Source organism: Protopterus annectens, chromosome 16.part0, assembly GCF_019279795.1.
Source record: "Protopterus annectens isolate FY-2018-M chromosome 16.part0, PAN1.0, whole genome shotgun sequence".
In the NCBI taxonomy this organism is placed as follows: Eukaryota; Metazoa; Chordata; order Ceratodontiformes; family Protopteridae; genus Protopterus; species Protopterus annectens.
The window spans coordinates 618,646,605-618,673,595 of record NC_056750.1 but is presented as its reverse complement, the minus strand read 5'-3'; the positions used below and the strand labels follow the sequence as shown (position 1 = coordinate 618,673,595).

Here is a 26,991-nt window from a genome sequence, read left to right as displayed (position 1 = left end):
AACAACATTTGGGTTTAAGTCATCAATAACAGTAATACTTCTATCAGTCCCAATGTTAATATCAGGAACAACCACATCACCATGGAGTTCCCCTTGTCCCATACGTCCAAGTTCATGCATGTTTGATTGTACATTATTAGAGCTGTCACGATCAATAGTAGCATTATTCACTTGTCCCTGGTTAAACCGAGGCCAAGTGAAGATGTTGCCACGTCAAAAATCGACAATGTCTCTATGTAGTTTCTGCCTTTTCTGTTCCAAAAGTCTCCACTCAAACTGACCAACAGAATCTAGCATTTGACACAAATGACAGTCAATGACTGGTAAAGAAAAACTTGACACTAGCTGCTCATGTTTAGTTTGGATGCTGCGCCTAAGTTCATCCTCTAACGGAGCATAATAGTCATTTAAAAGACGCATGTAATTGAGGCTTACCTCAATATTTAATTGTTGCCACCGAAATAACAACTCGGAGTTAAAGGGTTATCATTCATCCCCACTTAGAACATTAATGAATGACTACTCTATTACATTGAGGCCAGCTGACAAGGGAGGAGGAATTGTGGTGATGGACACATGTAAGTATTTAGATGCTGTTAGGATTATGTTGGATGACCATAAGTTTTATGAACGTGTTTCCTATGATTCTCTAGCTAACTACAGCATGAAGATTCATTGTGTCTTGGAGGATTTGTTGAATAAGGGTCTGATGGATGACTCCTTATACTCTTTTTTGGAGGTGTCACATCCCCTGGTCCCTTTTATTAAGGGGCTGCCCAAGATTCACAAAAGTCTGGTCAATCCACCACTCTGACCCATTGTGTCAGGAGGTGGGTGGTTGACCGAGCCTTTTTCCCTGTATTTAGAGAAGTTTCTGAGACCTGTTGTTGATGCCCACCCGTTCATTTTGAGGGATACCAAGCAGTTTCTAGTGGATTTATATGAACATCTGAGGAATGATTCAGATTATCAGGACTATTTGTTTGTTACCTTGGATGTGAATTCCTTATTTACTGTTATTCCCAACCGAATAGGTTTGGATTACATTAGGCGACATCTTAGTAGCCACTCAGAATACAGTGTTGATAAGATTGGTATTTTGTTAACTTTTCTGGATGTTGTTTTACATACCAATGTGTTTGGCTTTGAGCAGGAGTTCTTTCTACAGTTGGATGGCGTAGCTATGGGCGCCGTGCCAATAGCTACGCTAACCTGTTCATGGCTGAATGGGAGGTAGAATTCATGACCTCACATCCCAGTTTTTTAGCCTATGTTTCCTTCTATAGGCGCTTTGTGGATGACCTCTTCCTGTTATGGAAGGGGTCAGTTGAACAATTGGAATCTTATATCATGGATCTAAATGTTTCTACTGAGTATCTTAAATTTAGTTATGAGTTTTCCTATACTAGGCTCCCTTTTTGGATGTATTTGTAGGCGCCTTCCTAATGGTATTATAAACACTGGGGTGTATAGGAAGTCCTGTCATAAGAATTCAATTTTACACAGACATAGTATGCATCCTGGCCATATCTTCCACAATATTGTCAGGGGACAAAGTATGAGGACTTCTAGGTATAACCCTACAGAGCAAGGGTTTCATCAGGATTTACTAGATCTGGATAGGAGGTTGGCATCTCGGGGTTACAAGATGGACGATATTACTAAAGGACATGATAATATACTAGAGTTGAGGTCTGGAGCAGCTGCCTTATTTTTGAATTGGGTCATGGTATGGATACACGAGTGCATACCAACGACACTACTAAAGGTTCCACTGCTTTTTCTTTGTTTTATACCAAAGATGTGAGTGGTATCAAGGATGTGGTAAGGAAGCATTGGGACATATTGATGGTGGACCCACACATCAGAGATATAGTTGGTGATAGTCCCCGTTTTAGGTATAAGAACAAGAAAAACATTAAAAGGCTACTATGTGACAGGGTGACCAACAGTCCTGAAACCATACTTTCGTATGGCACTAAGAAGTGTGGTAAATGCAACTTTTGTGAGTTTATTTGTGAGGATTCAGTGTTCATACATCCAAGCACACATATCCCATACACTTTTAAGGTTAGAGGTGATTGCATGTCCAGAGACCTTGTCTATTTAGCTGTCTGCCTTGTTTGCTCGTCGTTTTACATTGGTAAACGAATAGATGTTTGAGAGATCGTACGGGAACATCAGTACAATATTAGGGTTAAGAATTGCACCAATGCATTAGCCAAGCATGTTATGGACACCGATTGTACACATACATTCAGCTTTAGGATTGTAGAGAAGATAAATGTTACTAGTAGAGGTGGTGATATCTGGGCCATTACTGAGAGTAGAGAGAATGCTTGGATTTTGAAGCTGAGGTCAGACACGGTCCCTGGGTTAAATGCTAAGGTCTCTCTCAGACCTTTTTTAAAGATGAGCAAATTGAAAGCTTAATAAAGTTTGTACTTAATGTTTTATGATATTAGCTAGAATTATATAAATATGTACTTCGATTTTAGTACGTTTTTAACTTATTGTGCTATGCAAATATTTATGCAAATATGTATGTAGTAGATTTTATTGATTGAGTTGGTTGCTAAGGAATGAACTTGCTGTTAACAAGCTTAATTGATTGTTTTTCCGCCTTTTTAGTATTTAAGACTCATTGACTTTGTACTTTGTAGTGAGTCTGATGAAACCGCAAGGTGAAAGCGCTAACTCTGGTACCTGCTGTAATAAAAGAAATGGATTTTTAACTTGGAAATAAATCTCTTTTTTGGACTTGCTGTGCTGACTGGAGGTTGATGAGATTTATAAGTGACATTTTATTCTATTACCTTTTAGAGCTGTGTTTCGCCCTAATCCTTTGTTACACTTTTATTATATTTATTGCTGCTTGGACTGGGCGTTTACCTTGTTCCATATCTTCTTCATTTATTTTATTATATATATATATATATATATATTTACGTGTGTATGTGTGTGTGTGGTATAGGATTAGTGTTGATATATCAATATAAAATCTAGTGACCATCAGTATATTGTAAGCATGGAAACAATTGAGAATAATACAGTAAGTGAACTTAGTATAATGAAACAGAAAAAAATGCTTTAGTAGATCAACACACACACACACACACACACACACACACACACACACACACACACACACACACACACACACACACAAAACATGAATAACATTCATATTCTTAGACTATAAGCAACAGCTTTAAGAAATTAAGTTTATGGTGCAGGGGGCATTGTAGTATTTAAGAAACTATCACCAGGCTCACAGCGCTACTTTTGAAGAGATTGGTATTGATGTGTACATGTGGTTTGGATTTAGAAGGTGGTTTGGTTTTAGGATGACCGCATTTTCTCTGTTGAGGGCTTTCTTTTATTAACTTTTTCATCAGTTTGTTTCAGAACTTTAAAGATGAACTGAGCTGGAAGAATTCCAACAGAAATGTTATGTGTTTTTCTGGGATGTCAGAGTACAAAGAAAGATAGAGACAGACAGTCTTGCTGTGTCTCTAAAAGTTACCCTAGTTCACTGGATCCACTTTTCTAGTTTCAGAATTTATATGTAAAAAAATAATAAAATAAAGGTATGTTTTAATTGTTTTATTTTGCTCTCATTTCTTTTGACAATTTAGTTGGTTTCTTCTTCCACCATTCTGTATAATTTATAATCTGTTTGGATGGCATCCTTATTTCATTACATTAAGGTATTGAGCATTTCTCTTCATGGTATCTATGAGGTAGGATTGTGATTGATGGGATAACAGTTGCAGGAAACATTACATCAGACAGTCAAGTAGAAATGCAAAACTGCTAAGCAGCATCTCAGTGCACCTGGAATAAACAAGCTGTCACACTAAGTATGTGCAGATTTGGATAGAAGCTGCTGGACTGGTAGGTCAGATGACTACAATGTGCACATAACCTAAAGGAAAAGTCTAGGGAACAGGCTGTATCATGGGGAAACCAAATCTGTTTGGAAAGTTTGTCTTTCAGAACAAATGGGATAAAGCAAAAAGAAGTCATTGAGGCCAGGTCTCATCAAGACAGGGTATCTTAAGTTTTGCTTTTGAATGGTGAAACCACAGAAAAAATACCTTGGCAACTCATCAGTAAAACACCTTAAAATTTGATTCACTACTCATGGATCTGGAAACTCATGTAGACAGTAACCTAGCCTTTGACCAGCATGTGCCCAAGGTAGTAAGAAAATCCTTCTGTGTTGCTCAACTTATAAGCAAGGGCATGTCATCTAGGTCCAGAGAGGTCATCATATCATTGTACTTGGCCCTCATCAGACCCATCATAGAGTATAATACCCCCTTCGGTATGTACCTGACCAGACACATGCAGCAAGTGGAATGTCTACAAAGACTCCTTACAAAATGAATACAGGGAGTAAATACAATGTCCTTTGCTGATTGTCTCAAAGCCCTGTCTCTTTACTCAGTATCATACAGACTTCTGAGAGGTGATCTTTGCCTGGCATACAGGGTATCCCTGGACTCTTTTGCACATACATAAAATAAACAGCAACAGAACTACTAGACTAAAAGATCTAAATTAAGCTTGCAACATAAATAGGACATGTTGGAGAGATAGATATGTTTCTCAGCGCTTACCAGTTTTCTGGGACAGGTTCCCCATCCATCTGAAGCAAAGTTCCTACCTAATCCAATTCAAATGTAACTTGGACAATTGGATGGGAAACAGGAAAGTTATCCCTGGTTCAGCATTTATGTCTCTAATGGACACAGGCAGCCTGTAAATGGTTGATTTCCCAGACCAGTGCTTGTAAAAGTTTCATCTTCCAAGCCCTTGCTTAAACTTATCAAGGGTATGAGAACTTCTCAGATATTTGGGATGCATGACTAGGCTTAAAAAGGCTGTTGTGTTCATTAGCCTAATAAATACCTATGAACCTATGAATAAAAGACTGTCCTGAGCATAGTCATAAACTCTGGGTCAGCGTTTTAGCGATTGTAGCGAAGATATTCATAAAATGTACTCTTATCCTCAGTTGGTCTCATTTATGCTGGATTTTGGCAGTTGTAGATTTAAAGTCAGTTTTAAAATCAGCTTTTGAAGAAATGTTGCAGTATTCTCTCCATAAGTGTGATTTATGATAAGAACTGTTCTCATGAGTAGAAAGAAGAGGATAATCTTTAAAAAAAATATTAGTGAGTCCAAACAGGACAAGTAAAAAAATACATAGTTTTAAAACACAAATTGTTTTAGTAAGGCCTAATGAATGTGAAATAATTCCAGACTGTAAATAGAAAGATTTGCTTCTTGCATTTTCGTACTGTATAAATTAAATATCTAATTGTTTAATGTAGGCACAACTGCTATAGCCTTGTTTTATATGTATAGACTGTCCTATTCTAAACTCTTCCATAGATTACGTTTTCATTGAGGAGGAGTAGAAGAATGCAGACAAATCAGTAAAGACTTTAAAGTAGCTTTCCAAACTGTAAGCTCTGGTTTTAAAATAGCTAAACCTCCTTCCAGTTTGAGGAACTGATCCAAGTAGGAGATTCCTATGATGGTGGCCAAAGAAAAGATGGAACAGCTTTATCTCATGCTGTCACAGATGACTGAGGACAAGTAGCCTGCATTACATCTAGGAGCTTAGAATACAGGCTGTTTTTCCATTGACATAGAAGGTAAGTGACACCTGCTTGGCCTTTTACCTCTTTGTCATATCCAGTGCTGTCAAGCCTCTATCCTTTCCTAAGTCCTCTATCAAGTCTTCAGTTCTAGGCATGAAACCACTATCAAACTTTGAAATGCTATTCAATTCAGTTATTATAGAAACTAATACTTCCATCTGGTTTAGGAACTAGCAACAGTAGCCTGCTCCAATCATTTTGTGACTCCGAACCTGTATTATCTGAGAATTTTTGAACATCTTCCCTTACTAAATGACAGAAATGGAGTATATTGGGCAGAAAATACCCTTTCAGGGATATAACCTCTGGAGAATAACATTAGCAGTTCACTGGCAACAGCCTTAGTATTAGTTATGCACAATGATACTGCTTATGGAAGTTTGAGTAGTGTATATGTATTGATACCATTGCTAGATTTTACCAAAGGCTCCAAAGAGTACATGGTAATACAGTAAAATTATACTTCTATGATTCGTATTGCGATCAAAGGACCTCACACAGAAGTTCTCCATCTCTTTTTACTATGCCTGACCAGTAAAATCTGTCTAATACTCTTGCCTAACTTTTTCCATCCCCGATGACCTCCTAACACATGACTATGGACCAGCTTTGTGACTAGAATCCTATACCATTTCAGCACTAGTACTTGATGCAGCTTTTCTTCCCTTACTCTAATTAACAGGTCATTTTAAACTCAAACAGGGACAAGAATTATGTCCTATAACCCTGATGATGTTCTCTCTCTTGTCCTACTTAAAGTATCAGCTTCTTATTGTGTCTCTTTAAAGCTTATATGGCTTACCCTGACCTTTAATTCAGGTTAATGCCATTAGTAATTTGCCTTGAGGTAAAACGTATCGATTCTTCCCCAACAATATGGATGCTGTAGTTGCTTGTGATCCCCTGCAAATGGAAGCTCTAAACAAAAATACTTCACTCTACTATCTCTGTTATTAGTATAGGCCTCCTGGGTGTTTGTTTTCTATTAGGTTACTCTCCATCTATTTGAAAAATATGAGCAAAAACCACTGACAGGGTGAAGCATCCTTAAATCCAAAACACGTATTATTCACAATTAAACAGGAAGGCAAGCGTGATTAAAAATTATTTAATCAAAAAGCATCGAAAAACAAATATAAAAACATAAAAAAGTGATTTTATGCTGTATAATGAGCTTCCTTATATCTTAAAACAGTCATTATGGTTACATAAATTCAAACAATCAACCAATGATCAAGTAGATGCAAAACACATAACTAAAACTTGGACGAATAATGCTAGAATAAACTAAAGTTTTCATTAAAGTGATTTTTAGCCATAGTTGCATTCCTTGTTTTAGTATAAGTAGGTACCACCCACTCACTTTCTTTTCCTCCTCTCTGTTACCCCTCTCTCCTGTAAAAGGCATCTTAAAACAAAATGTATCATCAATTTTACTTCTTTCTTGGATTACAAATGCCTGTTTCAAAGACTTTATCTATATATGAATATTCTGTTTAACACTAGCAGAAAAAGGGTCAGAAAACTATAGTTTTTTTCTACTTTGTTCACTGTTCGTACAATTTTATACTGAAGGTCCTTACTTTGGTGTCGTTTTTATACTATGTTTGTCTTGGTTACAGTGCATCTTGGGACCACTTTACAATACCTATTATTTTATTTTACTACAGAAAGCTCTTTAAAACCTCTGTATTGGAAATTGTGGGAACAATACATACAAGGGAGGAATGAGGCCTAAAAGGCAGCAGGACTTAAATGAGCTATGTAATGTTTGAGTGAGAAAGATTGGGCAGATTATAAGTGATGCATAATGTTTGCAACTGGGAGTGTGTCACTATGGTTTGTGATGTAAAATTCTTGTGACAGGATTGTGTCATTGTGGTTTGTTTTCATTTATATAAACATATGATTGCCTATGTAGTAAGGGATGGTTTAATGAAGATGTTTCTTGTTAAAAAAGCAGGAATTGAATAATTTATGTAATATTGATTAGTTTATATTATATATAGCAATATATGTGAAATATAATGTTTATGTTAATTTAGTTTGATCCCTTTTATAGGAATGTAAATTTGCCTTTGTCACAAGTGATAATTCAATAAAGGTTCTTTAAGAAAAAAAGAAGTTTTCTAACATTTTTAATTTACTGTTCCAATTAGGTTCAAGCCAAAACTTTAAAATAAGCTCTAAATCATGCATCTGTATGCTTAACTGTTATCCACATTAAACGTCTGGTTATAAAATCTTATTGCTTGAACCTTAGGGGTTATAATAGCCCTAAAAAGTTATTTCTTAAGTTTGTAATAATCCATGCAATTCAGCTTCTTCTGTGTCCATATGTGTTTTCAGAGGCTCTCCTTTGATAGGATGTTGAGATAAGAGGATTTTTGCTCATTCTGTTCCAATCCACTTCTCTGTAGTCACATACATAGCTGACTCTTTGCACTCCTGGTGCCAATCCCTGAAAAAAAGCATTGTCATTGTTCTGTTGCTCTGTTGTTCTGTTCTGGCTAGTGCTCCTAACCTCTGGATCAAGCCAGATCTCCAAGGAGTGCAGGAGCACCAGATCTGCCCCTCAACTAAGAGAGTTGAAGGGCAAAAACAACAAAGAAGCTTTTAGATGTTTAAAACCTGTAATGAGCCATTTGCCAGAACTAATACCATAAACAAAGAACTAAAGCAAGCACTTCAGACATGAAACAAATTTCTTTTATCAGCATTTAGAAATACCAGTACAGAAATAATGCCTGTACTACTGCCAATCACATCCCTGAACATTTTTTGTTTGGAATGGCTGCCCCCTTGTCCCTACCCTAGTTGGGCATTCAAGTGCTATGGAATAGGATTCCAGGACAGTCTCCTTTCTTAGTTATTTCAGGATGTACAGTATTAGGGTTAGCAGGAGCTATGTTACTGGAGTTGCAATAGCTTTTTGGTCACTCCCACCTGCGATTCCATGAGTTTCTGTAATAAGTCGTCTATATTTAGAATCACCAAGAAAATACACCACACAACAATTATACCACCACAGAGTATTGGTGACACAAAACAGGGTTTGCTGTTGATAGAAGAGGTACTGCATGGATGTCAAAACTGGCAAGTTACTTGCCAACTGCCCCTGACAAGTCCAACATCAACCAAGGATACAGTGGAGGTAGGACTTACATAAAGCACAATGTTATTAACTGATCACTTGGGTTCCAGTTTGAAAAAAAAAAAACAGTACCTTCAGTTACTTCTTACCAATGATGTTCAATCCACATACCTCTCTCCTGGATATAGGTAGACTTTTGAGAAAAAGAATATCCAAAGCTGCAGGCCATCCCCAGGCTCATCTTAAAACTCTATTAACAAGTACTTTCACAACATACTTGCCACATCTTATCCCCAGCTGAGCTCTCATACTCCAAGCTTTCTGGGTCTTTCTTGAGATGACCATCCAGGTGATGAACTATCTTCAAAACACAAAAAAATGTCAACAAAGTATACACTGCAACACAATTTTATTACCCAAATGTACTTTTCTCCTATAAATATTCACAACTTCATCAGATCTAACTTTCTTTTTTTTAGCCCTACAGGCAATTAAGACTTTGCTAGCAAGTTAATACAAGGCAGTTTCTGAGTACAGCTCTCTCAGGCTATTTCCACATTCCACACTGCAGTACAGTTGAAGGCAAATCTGAAGAATGTACATTTTTCTAAGTCAGTGTGTGTGTTTGTGTGTGTGTGTGAGTGTGTGTGTGTGTATATATATATATATATATATATATATATATATATATATATATATATACACAAATATGGGTATATTAAACATAAAACACACAAATGTCAAAAAATCGATATGTATGCTCTGAGACATAACCTAGGGTCATATTTTTGCAGGAGGGTGAGCCCCCTGCATTCTCCCCTCCCAAACCCTACTATATTTATATTCTAACTCTGGGATCATACAATATGGGGAAAGGTGTCATTCTCTCTCTCTCTCTCTCTCTCTCTCTCTCTCTCTATATATATATATATATATATATATATATATATACAAACACACACATACTCTCACACACACACAAACACATACTGACAATGTATTTGCCATTAAGTGAGTTGACTATATATATATATATATATATTTACCCTTTCCACTAATCCAGATGACTGGGGATGGTTGGAACAGTGAAGACTCAACTTAGTATTAACAATTTTACATAGTTCTTTACACAGGGCATTACTAAAATTGGTTCCTTGGTCACTGTTAACAATCCTGGGTATACCGAATCTTAGTATAAATTCAGATTTAATAACTGTGACTGCATCAGCTTTGCAACAAGGGTAAGCTTCCACCCATGCTGGGAACATACACACTACCACCAAAATAAATTGTAAATTATTAGTCTTAGGCATCTGGATGAAGTCTAGTTGTATGTTAACAAAAGGTCCCCAGGGTGGAGGTAAACATGCACTTTTGCTGTTGGCATGTTTACTCACATTATGCTCTAGACTTATACCACAATTTTGTACATACTGAAGTATCAATGAGGAGACATGAGGGGCATACCAACTTCAGGTAATTTGATTAAATAAAGCTGTCTTACCTGTATGGGCCGGTAAATGATATGCCCTTACCAGGTAAGGAAGCAAACAGGCAGGCGCCACCAGTCAGCCATCTGGATGTTGCTATATGCCATCAGAGGATTTTCTACATCCATTCTTAAGCCACCTCAGAACTTCTCCCTGTAATGCTTCAGCTTGAAAGGCTGACTACTTTTCAAAATCAAACACATCATTACTGTTGCAGTTTGTTATCATTAACATACACAGATTTTTGCAACAATTTAGTACTGCTTGTTTAGTAGCTTGGTCTGCTAAGTTATAGCCTTTTGTTATGACATCTATGCCTTTTTGATGTGCACATTTGATTACAGACAACCTCTTAGGTAGCAAAAGTGCATCTAACAATGAATGATTTTATGTACCCTGAAATTTTAATTTGATTTCTTGAAGAGGTCAAAAACCCTCTCTCTTTCCAAAGTTGCCCAAAATCATGTACCACCCCGAAAGCAAAATGGCTGTCTGTAAAAAATATTAGCCACCTTGTCTTTGGCTAATTCACAGGCTTTTTGCAAAGCCACTAGCTCAGCTATTTGAGCAGAGTGAACACCCTCTAATCTTTCTTGCAACAATATTGTTTCTTCGGTACAGACTGCTATTCCCAAGATCAACTTTCCTGTTTGATCCCTTCCACAGGTGCCATCCATGAACAAATGCAGGTCAGCACTGGGTATAGGAGTGTATTTTACGTCATCCCTAGGAGAAAGCAAATAGTTAGTTACACACACACACACACACACACACACACACACACACACACACACACACACACACACACACACAATCATGCTCTCTACCATCCTCAGCAGTAGGCAACAGAGATGCAGGATTTAGAACAGGACAGTGGATCAGAGAAATAGATGGATCAGAAAGAAGTGTAAGTTCATATCTAGTTAGATGTGCAGTCGAGAGTGGTTGAGTTTTCATTTTAAACAAAAGAGATGATACAGAATGAGGGACAGCTACTGTGAGATCATGTTCAAGCACCAATGATTGTTCCAGATTAACTACAATGGCAGCAGCAGCACAATCATTGGTGCTTGGGCATGATCTCACAGTAGCTGTCCCTCATTCTGTACCATCTCTTTTGCTTAAAAGAGAGAGAAATGATACAGAATGAAGGACAGCTACTATGAGATCATGCCCAAGCACTAGTGATTGTGCCAGATAAACTACAATGGCAGCAGCGGCAACTGCCCTTAAACAGGGTAGAAAACCTTTTGCAACAGAATCAAGTGCTGTGCTATAATAAGCTAACGGACGATAGCTGTCCCCATGTTTTTGTGCAAGTACTCCTTGAGCAAATTAATTTATTTCATGACAAAATAAAATAAAGGTTTATTATAATCTGATAACCCTAAAGTCGGGGCAATAACTAAAGCTTGCTTCAAGTTTGAAATTAATTTTCCTCTTCAGTATTCCAAAGGAGAGGCTCTGGTGTATCATGTTTTAAAAGATTTGTCAAAGGTTTGGCAATTTCTGCGTAGTTAGGGATCCACTGTCTGCAGTATCCTGTCATACCTAGGAAAGACCTAAGCTGTCTCTGAGTAGTCGGGCGTGGGGCCTTAGATATTACATCAATAAAAGATGGTAGCACTTGCCTGCTAATCTGAGATATTAAATGAACAAGATAATGTATCTGAGATGACCACAATTGTAGTTTTTCTCTAGACACTTTGTGTCACTTCTCTGCAAGGATAGTCATAAAATGCAAGGTATCCTGTTGACATTGCTGAAAGGAATTTGATGCTATCACTAAATCATCTACATATTATACTAACACAGACCCACCCGGAAATGTCACATTCTCCAAATCTTTTTCCAGAATGTGAGAAAATAATGAAGGAGATTCAGTATATCCTTGTGGCAACTGTGTGCAGGTATATTGCTGTCCCTGATAAGTAAAAACAAACAGAAACTGTCAGGGTGAAATGGCATAGAAAAGAATACTGAACATAAATCTATTACAGAAAAGTAACTAGCTAGGTGGTATGCAACTCAGTATTAGTGCTGGATTTGGAACAACAGGAAAAGTATGCAGTACTGTATTATTTACAGTGCTTATGTATTGTACAAATCTATAAGTATCCTTCCCTGGCTTTTTCACTGGAAAAATAGGAGTATTACAAGGGCTATTAGCTGGTATTATTATTCCTTGCTGTATTAGAGAATGAATTACAGGTTTGATTCCCTGCTCTGCTTCTGGCTTTAGTAGATATTGTGGAACTCTAGGGAGAGGTTTTGATGGATTTAATTTTATTTTTACTGGTTCTGCTGATTTCAGTATACCTTTTTTCATTTTGCATGTGGCCCCCCAGTTGGCAGGTACCTCCTGTAGTAACTCTTCATCTGCCTGTATGCTTCCAGCAGGCTGTTCCACAGCTTCTGTTAAAACTGCCAATACTTTCCCCCTCTGATTATGTTGGAACATTTAGATACATACCTTCTGGAGACAGTAAATAGTACAACCCAGCTTGCATAACAAATCACTTCCTAGCAGATTTACAGGTGCAGTAATACTCAAAAGAAAAGAATGCATTTCTTCAATCGGACCTAAAGAAATGGGGTTGGGTTCTGAAACAGGATATGTAAGAGTAGCATTTGCTACTCAGACTGCCTTGACTTTATGCTATGATACTTGTATTTGACTATCTGAAGTAATTTTTAACACTGACCTAGTGGTTCCAGTGTCCACCAGAAATGGGGTTTTCTTTAAATGTATTTCCATCTTAACATAGGGTCCATTTTGATCTATTGGCAGTAGATGGTTAAGATTCACTTCTGTATTATTTCCTTGACCTAGTCAGTATGGAGCTTCCTGACTCTTTCTAATCTGAGGAAGTGGTGGAGGAAAAACTGCATTATTATAATTTTGTTGTCATTCAGCCCAAGTATCTTGGGCTCTCTGCATTTTCTTGTGTGGGCACCCCCCCTCCAATGTCCTGCTTCTCCACAGTTAAAGCAAGATGTATTAGATGAAGCTGGAGGAGCACTGCCAGCTGCACCTTGTTCCCATCAACCCGCACTTTTGCTAAATTCTCTAGCAATTCCTCTGCCCCTTCCCCTGCTTCTGCCTTGGCCCCTTGGGTTTTCCAGCTGCTTAATTTGTAAAAGTTAACAGCTTATCCTCAGTATCCTTCCTTTTTCCTGATGCTCTGCACAGTGATTTGCAGCACTTAATAAAGACTCTAAGTCCTTTCCTTGCCAGTCTATGAGCACCTGCTTTATTTGATTTTGTACAGGGGCTTGCAGACCCTGCACAAAGGCTGCTGCAATAGCTGGCTTAGCCTGCTCTTCTGGGTCTGGTATTCCTGAATGTCTAGCAAATACTGTTTTAAGGTGACTAAAGTAGTCTGCAGGGGCTTCTCCTTTATTTTGTTTACATGCCTGTATTTTAGACCAGTCAGTCCTAACTTGACACACATCCGTAATCTTGTTTAACAATGTCGTTCATTTATCTGTTAATGCATTCCCTGTGAGAGTGAAATCTGTTATCTCAGCCTTTTCCAGTAACTGCTTTCTTATTTAATCTGAAGTAACTACCCCCAGCAGTTGATATAAATCTGTCAAAGTAGGATTGTAACATTTTATTATAGTTTTTAATTCTTCTTTGAATTTTAATGGATCTTCTCTAATATTTGGAAAATTTTTAGACATAGCTTGCAAATCAACAGAGGTCCAAGGATGATGAACAAGTTCCCTATTGTTAGCCCCCAAAATGTCCCTGAGAGGTGGCAATAGATCCCCTCCAGAGGTTGGAATCTCTTGTTGTACCCTGTCATGTGAGCATGTATGGTGAGATACAGGAGTGTCAAATACTGATGCCCCTGTTGGGAAAGTAGAAGCTATCTAAGAAGGATAGGAAGAAGAACACCCCTCAACTGCAGATGCCTGTTCAGAAGATGAAGATTGAACAGGGGAACCAGTCTGAGATGTACCAGTCTCACGTAAACTGGGTGTCCAATGGACAGCAGACCGAAAGGTAGAGATCTGAGAAACAACAGAGTCTTGTACAGGAGGTATCCATACTGGTGCATATGGGGGTGGGGCGCAGAAGCTACTGGAGGATTATCATCCTCTTCAGAAGTTTCTTCTTTTTAGCCATCCTTAGTTTGTTCCAAACCTGCTAAGACAGGATAAAAGGATCCCTTTTTACTGATCTGTACTGCCTTTTTAACCTCTTTTACTCTCACAGAAAGAGGTTCTCATGTTCAATTCTCAGCTGGAGCGCCTTCTGTGTGGAGTCTGCATGTCCTCCCCGTGGTCGAGTGATGTTTAAAGACATGCAGGTAGGTGCGTGCGCGAATGGATGTGCCTTCTTTGAAAGTTGGGCGTCAGGTTGGCAACTCGGCACTGTAAAAATCCACTGCCAATCATTAGTGGACCAGAGTTCCACTGTGGCAACCCCCTAACCGGGAAAAGCTGAAAGACAAACAACAAGTTGTTGCAACAATTTCTTATTAACATCCTGCAACTGTCTCAATGCTGACTCCGTTTTCCTTTTAAGTGCTTCACTGTACCAAGAATAAAATGCTGTAATTTGTTCCCACTTACTTTGCTTTTCTTTTCTTACAAAATACCTTTCAATGTCAGCAATTTAGTCTTGTCATAAGTTCCATTTAATGGAAATACCCCACCAGCACAATTCTTAGTTAGCTGAAACCAGTCATGCAGATATTTACAACTTTCCTTCCCATAGTTAAAATACATAAAATATGCACATGTTCCCTTTTCAGGGATTTGATATTGCTTCTTATCTTTGCTCCCATTTTCTTATTTTATAAATCAGTAATAATAAAAATGTTAGGCTTACCTAATAACTCCTGGATCCTGGCAGCTCTGAAGACAGAAAATAATGGTAGTATCCACACACCATACAGGGAGGGAAGGCTAGGAAGTCTGTCGGTGTGCAGCAACAGAGGAGAGGTTTCGATCAGCCTTTTTCCACAGCACCCCCTTGCTTTCGCCCCTGTGTGAGCTCAAAAGTTACAGCTCCAGCACTGCGGTCAGGATAACGGAGCAGATAGGTACTGTGTCCAGAACTGACCACTCTTTTGGACCCTCTGACAGTACTTTCACACAATCACACTGTTAAGTCTCAGCATGCTTTGGGTTCATGAATTTATTTTAACAATACATACCTCTACGTCCTATCATGCAGTAGGCTCATGAATTTGTTTTGACATATAGTCTATGTCAATCATGCTATGGGCTCATGAACTTGTTGTATAGTCTACGTCCCAATCATGTGGTGGGCTCATGAATTTGTTTTAACAGTACATAGTCTACGTCCCAATCATGCGGTGGGCTCATGAATTTGTTTTAACAGTACATAGTCTACGTCCAAATCATGCACTGGGCTCATGAACTTGTTTTAACAGTATCTTTAACTTTTAACTTTTTCTTTTCTTTCTGTCATACATTCATACATTGACAGGATAAAACATCTCTCATACTTCTTACCTTTAAATTCTGAGGGTACCACCCTCGACACAAGGCACCTCCTTGTGTTAATTTGTCCTTTACTGTATGTGCACATACATTTACTACACTCATTTGCTGTGGGGTCCTCCCAATATTACTTGTATACCTTACAAACAACTCAGTCAAACAAAAACACAGTCATGCACTTATAATACAAACACTGTCATGCACTTACATTTTGCTAAATTGTCTAAAAAGAAAGAAAGAAAAAACACAAACCAACCCTTTTCCCCTTACAAAAAATTTCCCTGCCAAGGCTAGTATACTTGCACACCCTGAATAACTGCACATCTGGGTCTCTGACTATTCCATACAAAGCAGTGTGGAATTCACAGAAAATCTGTGGTGGGTCCTTTTCCAGAACTGCCCTGCAGCAATACCAAAGTTCAGATCCAGAGAACGGCTCCAAATTGTTATAGTCATAAATAAATAACATTAAGAATTTACCTTATATGCCTTCAGTCATGAACAACACTTCAGGATGTGCAAACAGAAATTTTATTCTTACAGCGCTGGGAGAAAATCTTCATAGCCAATGTTAAACTGGTCTCTCTGAAAAGAGACAGTCAACATCTTTTATACATTTTCTTATCAAAACTGGTCATGCAGTTTTATTATGTTGCAATGATTCTAGCTAATAGAAAACTTGGCAAATGTCCTCATCCCTCGTGATTTTCGCCTCATACTTCACATGAACATCTTTCTAAACATGATCCACCTGCTTCCAAGGGGTCTTGTTTCTGACCTTGGATGTTTCAAACCTTCCCTAGCAACAATGCACTCCTGGCCTGGAGGATTCAGGCTAACAAATTCCTTTTTGTGATGAATGAATAACACGTCCAGTCTCACCACAGAAATGGAACAACAAAGGTAAATCCAAGTATGCTGTAAAACACATGTTCTTTGATTCATGACGAGATGCATTGAATGTATATAGTTTCATATATTTATTTATTTATTTATTTATTCATTTAGATATGTAGTTTACCATTATGATAGCAATATTTAATATATATATAAGTCTGAATATATATTCTTTTGTAAAGTTGAGAATAATATCAGATACTCTGCATTTCTTTCTCCATTGTTTTTGGAGATTTTTTTATATGCATCAGTATATGTGCTGCCACTTGGAGAAGGAATTTGCAGCAGTAATTGAATAATGAACTGATTATACATCACCTAATTAATTGATGAATTTAATTGGAAACTGCTGTTATTGTATATAAACTTGGTCAGTTTAATTTGATTTTATGATCTGAAGAAGCGTATACTTTATACGCGAAAGCGCTTATCATTTTATCTGCCATTAAAGTTTTACAGCATACTTGGATTTACCTTTGTTGTTCCATTTCTGTGGTGAGACTGGACGTGTTATTCATTCATCGTTCTTCTTTTTGTGACGAACAGTCTCTTTTGGATTGAGCAGTTTATTCGCTATTCATTTTGACTCTTGCTGTTTTACTGCTCTTCCACACGGAATGGCGAATGTAAACGTGGAACTTGATTATAATCCGGATCCGAGGGCTAATTTGACTACTAATAAATGGACCAACATCACCAGTTGTAACAGCAACCCTTTATTGGCTCTGGACCTACAGGTTCCTGCCCCGATATCTCTGAATAATGACATTGATAACCTGGAACATTTTAATTTTCTAATTAGACAACTTGAAAATGACCTATTCAAGTTACAACATCTTGTATGGCAGCGCAAACATATGGAGGCGTGTTTGCATTTTCGGCTCATTCCTAGGGGCATGCGGGTGCTCTGCATGCCTACCTATGGGGAGAGCCATCCAGCTCTACTTAAAAAATGGCAAGAGATTAATCTAGATGCCAGTTTCAAGTATGTACAGTTAATTATAGATTATTTTACACCGATTGAACATGACTTGTTGTCTAAGGTAACCAAACTGAATAGTGAGATTCGTGATAGCTTCAACAATGATTCATGCTTGAAGAAACTTGAGAATATTTATACTCAGGTTGATTTGTATGCTATTAAACTACAACAAACCAAACACAAAAAACTACAATGTGACTATCGAGACTTCTCATCAGGGGGCATTTTCATTTGGCCAAGAAGAGTAGATCGTGTCCCATTGGCTGGCAATTCCATTCGAAATATGGCTCCTACAGACACTACGCTAGTTGCAGCAGAGTTGACCACTCCCTCTCTGATAGGCCAAGGAGCTCCTAATTCTGATCGCAGTTCTGATACTGCTTTTGTTACTCCTCCTGAACTGCCATTATCCTTGGGGGTTGAAGCAACAACGTCTACCTCCTTACCAAATCAGGAAGCAAATCGCAATCTTGTAACACATAGGGAATTGGGGGCTATACGCAAACATGGTGTTGATGATAATAATCATCATTTTTTACCATTTCCCATCAAGAAAACCACCTTTCAGCGAGACCGCTCGAGAAGCTGGGACAGAAGGAAGCACAAATTCTTGGGAGAGAACCAACAACAACAGAGGAGGAGACAGAGACAATAGCACACCTTTTTTTCAACCTGTCCAGGTTTGTGCTTACTCCTTCTGACATTAACATTCTAGACAAAGGCTTGTCCTTTATCCCGTCACAGGGCAGTGTGCTACATGATTTGTTGATTGATTTGCGTGCTTTTGGGTGAACTGTTGCTCTAAAGTTGTATTTCTGTGACATGGAGAACACCAATGTTGATAATAATCTGTTAGAACATATCTTCTGTAAACGCAAAAGTACTTTTTCTCCTCCATTACCGGCAGACGTTGAAAGCTTTATCAAGCTGTGTGAGCGGGACATTTATGAATACTTCTTTAATGGGACTAGGAAATGCTTATATTTTAACATGAGCGAAGAAGAGAGATGCTCACTTAACAAACTTTCCACTGAATCATCTCTCACCATAAGACCCGCAGATAAGGGAGGGGGTGTAGTGTTGTTGGATACAGAGAATTATACAACTCTCATGGATGACATGCTTAGTGATAATAGTACTTATATGAGAATTGATAATGCTATGTTTAATAGGATACTGAGAGAAATCAATGAAACACTATATGATTTGTTGATGTGCCGTCAAATAACAAAAGAGATGTATGAATATTTTCATAATGAACATCCCCAGACTCCGGTTATAAAAGGCCTACCTAAAATGCATAAGGCTGTTTATCCCCCTCCTTTACGGCCCATAGTCTCTGGTGACAAATGGGCTACAGAGAATGTTTCCATTTATTTGGAAAAGCTATTGAGGCCTCTTGTTACTGATATACCTACAATATTAAAAGATACCTATCAGCTTTTGGATGTTCTTGATAGCCTTGATATAGAATTATGTAAAGGGGAACATCTCTTAATCACAATGGATGTCCAGAACCTATTTACATCCATCCCTAATGACAAGGGCATTGAGGCCATAAGAGAGTTACTCCAAACTTTTACTCATATAGACCGTAACAAGGAAATTTTGATTTGTCAGCTTCTGGATTTGGTATCATCACACAATGTGTTTTCTTTCAAGGGATATTTATATCTACAAGAATCAGGCGTGGCTATGGGCACCCCCTGTGCAAACACCTACGCGAATTTGGTGGTATATCAATGGGAGAGAGAATTTCTCTTCACGCATGAGTGGTTTAGTAAGGTTTTGATCTATAGGCGTTTTGTCGATGATGTCCTAATTGTTTGGGATGGTACTTTACCAGAATTTAGATAATTTTTGAGCTACCTGGAAACTACCAACAGCTTTCTCAGGTTTACACTCGAGACTTCATATGAAACAATAAATTTCCTTGATGTAAGTCTGAGTATTAAAGGAGGAAAACTGACATCCACTCTTCATAGGAAGGCATGCTGGAAGAACGCTATATTATGTTATGACAGCATGCATCCTCGCCATGTTTTTCAAGGAATAGTGAAGTGTCAGTTTAATAGGCTATTGAAGCTTTGTAGGGATAACATAGATCTCTCCATAGAAACCGATAAGATGGAGAAAATATTTGTTAACAGAGGCTATGATATTAGTATGGTAAAACAAGTGAGAGCTCAGGTTATGGGAGATGATCAAACTTCAAAGAGGATGACTACCAATAAGAGTTATGTTGGTGTCAACAAATATAAACGTAAAAAGGATATAGCAGAGAGGATAAGGTTTATTACAACCTACACTAATGACAGTACAGCCATCAGGAGAATTATCAGTAGGAACTGGGGAATATTAACTATTGATGACAGAACGGCTAAATTGGTTGGCTCTACCCCTGGATTCACTTACAGAAATAACAAAAGTCTGAAAAGGATATTATGTACGAACCCAGAAATTAATGATCCGTTGAGAGCTAGGATCTCAGAGAAATTGGGTATATCCATGTAAAAAATGTAATTATTGTAGATATATTTCAACTGAACAGGGCTTCATACACCCGGTTCTGAACTACTCCTTTAACCCAAGATTCCATGCCTCGTGTGAGACTTCTGGGTTAGTTTATTTAGCCACTTGTCAGTTATGTCCTGCGTTTTATATAGGACTAACAAAAAGGAAGCTCAAACAAAGAATATACAACCATCTTTATGACATCAGATGTAAGAATGAGCTTAATGCGTTAGCGAAACACATTTCTCTGAACAGTGATCACACTTTTGTATTCAGAGTTCTACAGATTATCAATTCCAACAATAGAGGGGGAGATTACATGAACTATTTAGAACAAAGGGAGCTTGAATGGATTTTTAGATTAAGAGGTCACTATCCACCGGGACTAAATGCATATGTCTCCCTCAGGTCTTTTCTAGCTTCTCGCAGATAATAATGTTTAGTAATGTTTAGCGATGCCAGATTTTTGATTTAATAATATGTTTTGTTTTGCTTTGTGCTCATATATTTATATATATATGTTTCTTCATATATTTTTATATGTTTTTTTTTTATTTATGATGAATTATGCTGTATGCATAATTTATTATAATATATTATATGCTATAGCAATATTTTACTATTTAAACATGTTTCAATACTCAATATTTGACGCAAATATATTTGTGTCAACACATGTTCTTTTGATTCATGATGAGATGCATTGAATGTATATAGTTTCATATATTTATTTATTTATTTATTTATTCATTTTAGATATGTAGTTTACCATTATGATAGCAATATTTAATATATATATATAAGTCTGAATATATATTCTTTTGTAAAGTTGAGAATAATATCAGATACTCTGCATTTCTTTCTCCATTGTTTTTGGAGATGTTTTTTATATGCATCAGTATATGTGCTGCCACTTGGAGAAGGAATTTGCAGCAGTAATTGAATAATGAACTGATTATACATCATCTAATTAATTGATGAATTTAATTGGAAACTGCTGTTATTGTATATAAACTTGGTCAGTTTCATTTGATTTTATGATCTGAAGAAGCGTATACTTTATACGTGAAAGCGCTTATCATTTTATCTGCCATTAAAGTTTTACAGCATACTTGGATTTACCTTTGTTGTTCCATTTCTGTGGTGAGACTGGACGTGTTATTCATTCATCGTTCTTCTTTTTGTGACGAACAGTCTCTTTTGGATTGAGCAGTTTATTCGCTATTCAAATTCCTTTTTGTAGTAACTAACATGCCTCAACTTCATGCAACACTTACTTTTACTTTTTTTTTGTTACATATTAAAAAAATGCAGTCAGGTTTCAGTAATAACCTTAGCTTATGAAGCTGTATTTTTCCAGCTCTGCATCCAATTTATATTTGCTTTTTAACAATCATATTATAGCATCATTAATAAACTGAAATTAGTACATATTTTAATGGCTAATCTTGTCCTATAACAACACCAAAAAGAAAACCTCTTCCACTTGGATAAGTGGGATTTCCTAGTAATAGTTTTCCTGTCCTCCTGCAGGACTTGCAGCATGTCCTCAGAAAAAAAGGTGTCTATGAGGAATCAAAATCCTATTACCCACAGTGTCAGTTGAAGCATGGACAGGTGGGGATGGATAAGAGATCCCTTGTCTTGTGTGATTAGATCCACCCTGTGTGGTAACTTGTGATGATTGCCCCTGGCTAGATGCAGAAGAAGAGGGAACTAATGCTGTTACGGCCAAAAGGGAGTCACCAACAAGATTTTGGGAGCATTCTGTTCAATTTTAAACAGGACTTTTGCAATGAAAGGAAGGATATGGAATGCATAAAGAAGCATCCCCCTTCCAAGAGAATGAGAGGCCATCCACTTTCCATACCAGAGGACCTGGTACTCTGACACAAAACAGAGGAAGTTGTCTGTTCAGAGGGGAGGCAAAATAATCCTCTTGAGGAGTACCCCACTGGTGGATAATGTCCAGAAACACATCCCTATGAAGCAAGCATTTATGGGACTGAGTTAAGGACTTATTCAGAGTGTCTGCCACAATGTTCTGATAGGAAGGGATATAAACTGCCTGAACAGTCACTTGACAGCAAGATCTCATACCAGAAGTGACAACTGGCAAAGAAGATAAGCTCTCGTTCCTCCCTTTTTGTCATTATACCACATCACTGTGGTATTGTCTGTGAATACCTTGAGAGGCCCTGGAGAAAACAGAGACTGAAAAGCCTGAAGAGCCAGTAGAAGAGCTCTCATCTCTATGACACTGATGTCCTTCTTTTGCCAAGGCAACCACACCCCCTGTGCCTTTAGGGAGTGAAAAGTCACCCCCATCCCATGTCGGAGGCATCTGTGAAAAATTCCTGAGAGGGAAGAGGGGGATGAAAAGGGATTCCTGTATTAACAGACAACTGCTGAATGCACCAGAGAAGTTCCTGTCTGAGGCAAGGAAGAAGAGGAACTACAAATTCTAGAGGATGAGCATGTCGAAGCCACACTGACTTCAGAAACCTCTGAAACTTTCTCATATGAAGTTTGGCCAGAGGGAGCATCAGAATGGTGGATTCCATGAAACCCAGAACTCTCACAAACTTCCTGGCATAATGGAAGCCAAAGGAAGAACAGTGTGAAAGAAAGAAATGAGAGTTAAGGTTTTTGGAAACAGCAGTGATGCAAGCATTGGCACCGTCTGAATCCTGCATCCCAGAAAAACATGATCCTGAGAAGGAGTCAGAGAAGACATTTTGAAATTTATAGTGAACCCCAGGCTCTGAAGAAGGGATACAGGAAAATGAAGATTTTGCAAAAGGGTCTCTGGAGATTACACCTGAATCAACAGGTCATCCAAGTAAAGAAATATTTGGATCCCTTGAAGCCTGCAAAAAGCAATCACATGAGTGAGGCATTTGGTGAACACCCTTGTGGCAGTAGAAAGGCCAAAGGGCAAAACACAGAACTGAAAATGCCAGGAATCAACAGAGAAACACAAAAACCTCCTGAAAAGAGGATGGATCAGAATATGGAGATAAGCATCATTGAGATCCAGAGACACCAGAAAGGCCTGAGGTAGCAAGAGGGGAAAAAGGGTCTGAAGGGACAACATCCAAAAGGAAGGTACCTTTAGAAAAGTGTTTAGATGAGAGAGGTCTAGAATCCATCTCCAAGTACCTTCTTTTCTAGGCACTAGAAATATTCTTGAATAAAACCTCTTACTTTTTGAGGACACAGGCACATCTTGAATAGAATCCCTGAGACAAGAGATCACGAAGAACCTCTGGGGAACAAAGGAAGTTGCTCCTGAGGAGGCTGAGGAATGCCCATAAAATTAGGATGGGAATTCTACATCATGAAGTACCCCTGACAAATGATTGACAGAAACCAAGAATCCTGGGTGATTTGAATCCAAATAGGAAGAGAAAGGGAAAGGCAAAGAGAAAGAGGAATGTGGCTGGGAACAGGTAGATAGTCAGACAGCACCTGGTTTTTCAGGAAAGGAAGGCTTTAGAATCCCTGCAGTCTGAGTGGCCTTAGCAGGAGGAGCCCGTTTACCACCCTTTTTACCTTTAGCAGGAGGGCAAGATTGCCTATGAACAAAGGCTGGCTTAGAAGAGTAGTTTCACTGAAATTTAGATATAGGAAAAACAAAGACAGGTTTAAGCTCCTGTAAGGCCTTCCCCTTGTCCTTAAGAGACTTAAACAAACCAGCAGCCATTTCCCGAAACAAATGGGGCATCCAGTAACTTAGCCTTAATATCATCAGGTAAAGGTTGAAGCCTAAGCCAAGCATACCTTCTCAGTACTGAATCAAAAGCAGCATCCTAGAAGAGGCATCCACTGCATCATAACTACATCTGACAGAATGATGAACTACTTGAGAGGAAGTCTCTAGCAAGGAAAGAGCAGAAGATTTACTCTCAGAGTCTGGAAGATCAGAAGAAAGCTGACAATCCTGAGAAAGAAGAGCCAACACATACCTAGATATATGGGTCTGATAATTAATAGCCCTAAAAGCAAGGTAGCAGAAGTATAAACCTTCTTACCCAGCCTGTCCATGGTTTTGCTGTCCTTGTCAGAAGGCAGTAACTTGGACAAAGAAAGCAATTGAGATGTACTTTCAGCTATCAGACTTCTTGGGAGCAGAGGGGCAGAGAATCAGGCTCTTTGGAGGCATTACAAAAAACATCTAGTAAAGCAGCCAAGACAGGAGGAATAGCCGCGGGTTTAGGATATTCCATCTGCAGTAACTCATAGTACCTCCTATGACTATCCAAAACTTGGGCACAATCCCACTTAAAAAAATTCCATCATCCTACAGTTTGTGTCCCCAAAGGAAATTTCCTCAGAAGGAGTATCTAGACTATTAGAGTCCTCCTCCTCAAACCCACACTCTGAAGGAGAAGGAATCTGGGTAGAATAAGTAATGGATTCTTCATCAGAATCCAACTCTTTCTCAGAAGAATTTGATTCCCTGGGCCTTTTAGGTGAAGAAGATCAAGGAGGAGCACGAACAGAAACCCCTTGAGGAGGCCTTAATGACAGTAAAAACATTAAATAACCCCAGAGTAAAGGCCTGCCACTCATTTTGTGGCTCCTTAGGAGAAAAAGAAACATGTCTAGTTTTCTGTTTCCTTTTTTAAGGGGACGTCCATCCAAGAAAACTGAGAGGGCCCTAACTCAGGACCCCATTCCACAATTGTAGTAGGAACTTCTTTGCTAAGAAGAAACTGCAGAACCCCACTAGACCCCTCAGAAACAATCAGCCATGGTTCCATTTAAACACCTGCAAAGCCTCGTCGGATGTGCTGCCCACCAGATCCTCACTGGCCTCCAACCCGGACATAGCACAGGAATGTGACAACACAACCAGGCATGTCTCCGGGTTTGTAATAATTTCGGAAGAAAACTAAGGCAGAGGCTGGGCAGCATAAGATTTCTGTCATACCTTTTTCACCTTCTTCTTCCCTGATGGCTGACCCTTGGGGCAGGAAGTTCCATCCATAGTATCTTTAGCAAACATCTTAAGATGCTGGTTCTCAACATACAATGAAAGGGAAGAAAGCCTACTCTGAAGGGTTTTTGGGACAAATGCCTGACAAATAGAACAAGATATATAGTTGTGAGAAGCTCCTTGGCAAAAAAGGCACTTATTGTGGCAGTCTTTATGGGGAATCTGTCACCCACGCTGGCATTTACCCTTCCTGGATGACATTAACCCCCCAAACAGCATTAAAAAAAAAAAAAAAAAAAAAGAGAAGCAAAGAATAAAACCCCCAACAGGGTGCTTATCTGCAACAGTGAGGACTTCAGCAAACAGAATAAATCACCAGACTGCCAGTAAACAGGAAAAAAATGGTAAAAAAATAGATGGAGGCAAACAGACTGACAGTTAAAAACAGCATTCGGACTGGTGGCAAAGAAGTTCGGAGGATGGTATGCCTGAATGTCACCTTTATGCCATATGCTATGTGAGGGATGTGTAGGTAACGTTCAGCATACCCTAAAGCAATGGTGGACTTTGGTAGACTGGCTGGATGATGGGCTTCATAGCAGGGAATCCCATAAGTAATCAATACTGCAGTGGTGAATGTAAGGACATCTGTGGTTTAATCCTCAGAGTCTGGAAAAATCAGAAATAAGTTCACAGGCCTAAGAAAGAAGAGCCAAAACATACCTAGACATATGGGTCTGATAATAGCCCTAAAAGCTAGGGTAGCAGAAGTGTAAACCTTTTGCCCAGCCTGTCCATAGTTCTGCTACACTGGAGAGGCTGGACAGTGGAAGATTCCGGTTGCACCTTTTTCATCTTCTTCTTCCATAATGGCTGACCCTCGGGACAGGAGATTCTTTCCATAGTATCTTTAGCAAGAAGCCCAAGACGCTGGTTTGCAAGATACAAGGAAAGGGAAGAAAGTTTACTGTGAAGGGTTTTCGGAACAAACACCTGACAAATAGATCAAGACATATGGTCATGAGAAGCACCTAAGCAAAAAAGAGACATTGTGGTGATGCCTATGGGGAATCTGTCTCCCATACTGGCATTTACACTTCCTGAATGACATTAACCTCAAGGAACACAAAAACAGGAAAAAACAAAATCCCCAATGGGGCACTTATCTTGCAAAAACAGCACACAGGTGTAGGAAGTCCCTGGAATACAAAAATGCATTCAACTTGCAGAAAAGTGACACAGGTAAACAGACTAATGGTGTAAAAGATATATTCAGACTGGTGGCAAAGAAGTTGTCTTTTTGTTATTAAGCCTGAATTTCACCTTTATGCCCTACGTTATGCAGGGAGCATATGGTGATGTTCGGCATACCTTTTAAATTCAGAAGTCTTTGGAAGACTAGCCGGATGTTGGGCTTCCGCAGCAGGGAATCCCATATAGTTAAGAATACTGCAGCAGTGAATGTAAGGAAATAGACTGGGAAACCAACAACCTTTACTGCAGTCAGGACTGTAACTATGAAACGTAGCACTCCATGGAAAGAAGTACTGTAGTGTGCACATCAAAATACCTGAATAGCAAGGTACATTTCTTTAGTTATGTAAACCTTTTTATATTTTATTTTATTTAATACTTATCACATAGTTATTGCCTTTCAGTTACAATGCATAAAAAATTACAGTCTCATAACATTGCAGTGGCCAGCACTGAGCAGATGTTGTGCCTTTCAGGAACTATGTATTGTGTAGAAATATACAGCTGATAAATGCCCACATAACTGTTTATTTGGTAAGTGGTAAATGGCTGCAGGTTTGCTTTACAATTGCCTCTACCTGTTATTACTGACTACTGTATAAGCAGGTCTTTCTCGATTTCGAAGGGGCATACTTCTCAAATGGCCCTGTTTTTAATCTCAT

At 38.5% G+C, this 26,991-nt stretch overlaps 1 protein-coding gene across 3 annotated transcripts in view; it reads left to right on the top strand.

Moving 5' to 3' along the window:
* CIZ1 (CDKN1A interacting zinc finger protein 1) overlaps window positions 1–26,991 on the top strand; it is a 2,016,138-nt gene that overhangs the window by 1,129,122 nt on the left and 860,025 nt on the right. The window lies entirely within an intron of this gene.